The 4,282-nt window shown below is 43.6% G+C and overlaps 1 long non-coding RNA gene across 1 annotated transcript; it reads left to right on the top strand.

Annotated features, from left to right (window-relative positions):
- The first annotated feature begins 1,335 nt into the window (after positions 1-1,335).
- Positions 1,336-2,988, top strand: LOC134929108 (uncharacterized). The gene is made up of 3 exons (XR_010178289.1): positions 1,336-1,457; positions 1,765-1,786; positions 2,810-2,988. It is a non-coding gene; the product is annotated as an uncharacterized LOC134929108 (long non-coding RNA).
- The last annotated feature ends 1,294 nt before the right edge of the window (positions 2,989-4,282 follow it).

Genomic DNA, 4,282 nt, shown 5'->3' with positions numbered 1-4,282 from the left:
TTTGATGCTCTTATTATGTGTCTGTATTGTTGGTTTACATTTTTATTTTATTTTTAGAAAAAACTATGTAGGTTTCACACTTTTAATTTGTGTTTTTCCTTTTTTGTCTCAATTTCAAATTGTTCCGGAATTGAACCCAGAAAAAATGTTGTATGCTCCTGCAGTAAGTTGACACCCCGTTTTTAGTTGTTTTTTGTTTTTTTTTGGATTGCATTTGTCTTATTCAACATATCTTTTTAATTTTTTAAAGTGTGTGATGTCAGTGTTTGTGGCAGCAGAAGCCCTCCCACCCCAACCCACGGCAGCACTCCCACCCCAACCGCCAGCCCCACAACCACAACCGGCTCCTCATCAACCAAGGCAACGGAGGCGTGCTAGGCCACCAATTTTCCGCACCCGTGTCCTACTTTTTGGGATGCCAGATGATGTTGTTGTGCGTAGATACAGGCTGCCACCACATCTAATCCTAGACACTCTCTCCATAATAGAGAGTGATCTGGAGTCTTCAATTCGGTATCCTACAGCAATACCACCATTGACACAATTCCTTGCTGTGTTACATTTTTTGGCCACAGGGTCTTTTCAACATGTTGTTGGAGACCTGGTTGGCATGTCGCAGGGCCAGTTCAGTAAGGTCCTGCGGCGTGTCTGCCAGGCTTTCATAAAGCGGGTTAAGCAATTTATTGCTATGCCTTTGGATGTTGGTGCCCTAGATGTGGTGAAGCGGCAATTTGAGGAAGGTGGTAGTCGCTTCCCACATGTTATTGGGGTTGTGGATGGCACACATGTAGCTATTGTGCCACCAAGACATAATGAAGAAATTTATAGAAACAGGAAACTGTTTCATTCTCTGAATGTAATGGTTGTTTGTGGGCCATCCCTCCAGATCCTTTCCCTGAATGCCAAGTTTCCCGGAAACTCGCATGATGCTTATGTCATTAGACAATCAGGGATATGGCACAGATTAAGATCAAGTCAACGAGTAGACATGTGGTTATTGGGTGAGTTGGCCAACATAATTTCCTGCCATTTTTAAACAATTTTAGGAATATACTCTTTCTAATTTTTTCTTCTCCTCAAACAGGAGACTGTGGATATCCTTGCACCCCCTGGCTCATGACTCCTTACCGTAATCCCAGGCCAGGACCACAGACGGCATTTAACTCCGCGCTTACTGCCACTAGACAGCTGGTGGAGCGCACAATTGGGGTCCTTAAAGGCCGGTTTTGTGTGCTCCACCGCACTGGTGGCCACATCATGTATTCGCCGGAGATGGCAAGTAAACTAGTGGTCCTGTGCGCTATACTACATAACATTGCGGTAAGGAGTAGCGTAGAGCTTCCTCAGACAGAGGAATTGCCTGATGAGGAGCCAGGGGTTGTCCGTCGCTTCGGTGGGGGGAGTGTTACACGGAGGGGAAGCCAAGTCAGGGCAAGCATTGTTGAAGAATATTTCAGGTATAGTGTTTTTTTATTAACTTTTTGAAAATAATCAAAAACACAGTATGCTTATGCTCATTTAGTAACGCAGACATTTGGCTTACTATTGTAAGGTCATTGTGTAATTATTCGGGTGTGTGGGAATCTCTAATTATGTTTATCAAAAATAACCGTAAACAGGTTAAGCTTACAATGTGTTATTTTCGATTCTAATAATGTGATGTTGCTAAATAGTGTCCTTATTTTTTTTCTTTCATAAAATCCTGTTTTTTTTTAATAAAAAAAAAAAATTAAAATGAATGTGGACCACTTTGTGACTGTCCAGCTGAATTATCACACAAACTGTGGTGAGTACACAGATATTTTTACAAATTCTTAAAAAAGTGTGTGTGTGTCTGTGTTTGTGTGGGTGTTTTAGTTGGTTGTGTGTTAAATTATTTTTTTATTTTTTCTCTTCCGCGACTGCGTATTTCCGCTCGAGCGAAATTACCACTGTGCTCTTCACAGCATTGCAAAGATCAATAAAGTTAATTGAAATGACGGCATAGATTTTAGACAAATCACATGCTAACACACACTATAAATATATGCCCAAATAAGGAAAACGCCATTGCCATGATGCGTGCAGCACCTTTCACCAGGCGGGAGCTCCGCGTCCTGGTTGCGGTGATGGACCGCCGCGTAGGCCGCGTTGGGCGCTTTATCCCAAATCGGGTTAAGCGCGAGGCCTACGCGGAGGTCCGCCACCTACTGCGGTCTCGCGTCCGCAGCAGGCGGACCATCATTCAACTGGAGAGGAGATGGAGTGATCTCCGCAGGAGGACTCCTGAACTGTTGGCGGAGATCCGCCAGCAAATCCGGGCACTGCGTGCACGCAGTAAGTTACATTACATAACAGAGATTATTTGCATAAATTTTGCAAAATTACACTAAGTGGTAGTCTGTAATTGCAACACTGACTGAACAAATTTAATAAATATGACAGTGTGTGTGGTTAGGGCAAACAGTACTGACTGTAGCAAAGTGATTCAAAACAAGTGCATGTTGTCCAGAATTATTACCCAGGCTGGAAACTGTACCAAATAACTTGATCAGTGGTGTTATATAATAAGGTGGCTTGAATAGTGATCTGGTGATGTTGCCTATACCAATCAATATGACTCAATGGAATAGATTCAGTAATGAGCATAAAAAAAGTTTAGTAGAATCATTTTGGTTGCTGTGGCCAACATGAAGAGTTAGAAAAATCTTAATAAAAAAAAACAAAAACAAGCCCTGTGTCTTTTACATGGGACAGAACAGTGTAATTGACAAATGGTGTTTCTGAAATTTAACATGCAATCTAAAATATAACACATATATCATTATAGGACGACCACAACGGCAACCAGATGCAGGGAGGCAACATCAGGCCCCTTCTCAGCCCCCCTCCCCTTCTCACTCCCCCTCCCCTTCTCACTCCCCCTCCCCTTCTCAATCCCCCTCCCCTTCTCACTCCCCCTCCCCTTCCCAGTCCCCCTCACCTTCCCAGTCCCCCTCAGCTTCCCAGTCCCCCTCACCTTCCCAGTCCCCCTCAGGTACCCAGTCCCCCTCAGGTTCCCAGTCCCCCTCAGCTTCCCCGGCCCCCTCAGCTTCCCAGGCCCCCTCCCCTTTCCACTCCCCTTCTCAGCCCACCTCTCCTTCTCTTTCTGTGCCCCCTTCTCCTCCTTCCCAGTCCCCTTCTCCTTCTACTTCCAACTCCCCTTCTCAGCCCCCCTCACCCTCTATTGGACAAACATTCTCTCCGCCCCCCTCGCCATCTCAATCAGACCCACCCTCAGAAATTACATCCCCAATCCCTCCTCCTTACCCCATCTCTTCTCCTTCCCCAATCCCTCCTCCTTCACCCATCCAGACTCCTTCCCCCATCCCTCCTCCTTCCCCAATCCCTCCTCCTTCCCCCATCCAGCTGCCTTCACCACCCACTGAATGGGCAGAAGAAGCCCCTGATGGTCTCAGTGGTGAACATAATGTTGCTGAGGAAAGTAGGTGTTTTAACATTTCTATCAAAAATATTACCTACTTACACTTACAATGTAAAAACATGCACTGTTGTACTGTTGAAAATCAGCTAGCATGGAAAACATTTTGAGTTATTATTGATGGTGTTCATGTTGCATTGTAATTTTTGTGAGTATCATTACATGTAGTGTTTATGTGTGCAATGTTTTGTGTGTCCACTCTAGGTCGACACTCATTAGTTTGACAGGGTTGCCAGGACAACATGGTTTAATATGTGCTCAGTTTTCTGCCTAACATTTCTACCTGAGTGGAGTTTAGTATGTTATTAGTCTTTTACACTTGTGCCTGTGTATTCATAATGTTTGCCCTTTCAAATCACATGCTTCACTTTGTTAGCCAGCCGAACAACACAATGATTTGTGGTGTGAAAGTTACACTCACAAAATGCTTATTGTATTTTTCACAACCTGTTTGACCTTATTTAGTAAAGGCGGGTTTCAGGGATTGTGGGCATGCTAGGATATGTAGTCCTTCTGAAGATGTTGATATGCAGTGTGATGATGCAGGACCAAACCTCCTTAAATTTAATTCTCTTCACTACAGATGTGAATGAATGCCAACATGGTGTTACATTTACTAAGATGGTAGTTCTCTTTAACATGGGATGTTGCCCATAGCAACCAATAAGATTATATTTGAAGTTTTTAGGGCCACTTTTACAAGATAACATGTTTAATTTGATTGGTTGCTATGGTCAACTTCGCATCTTAAACTGAACTCCCGTAGTAGTAAATGTACCCCATGGTGTGGTACACTTTCTTGTTTTAAACAAAAAAACATTG

The sequence above is a fragment of the Pseudophryne corroboree genome, chromosome 5, assembly GCF_028390025.1.
Source record: "Pseudophryne corroboree isolate aPseCor3 chromosome 5, aPseCor3.hap2, whole genome shotgun sequence".
NCBI classification, from domain to species: domain Eukaryota; kingdom Metazoa; phylum Chordata; class Amphibia; order Anura; family Myobatrachidae; genus Pseudophryne; species Pseudophryne corroboree.
Note: the sequence above shows the minus strand (reverse complement) of the source record. Positions and strands in the feature narration are given on the sequence as shown.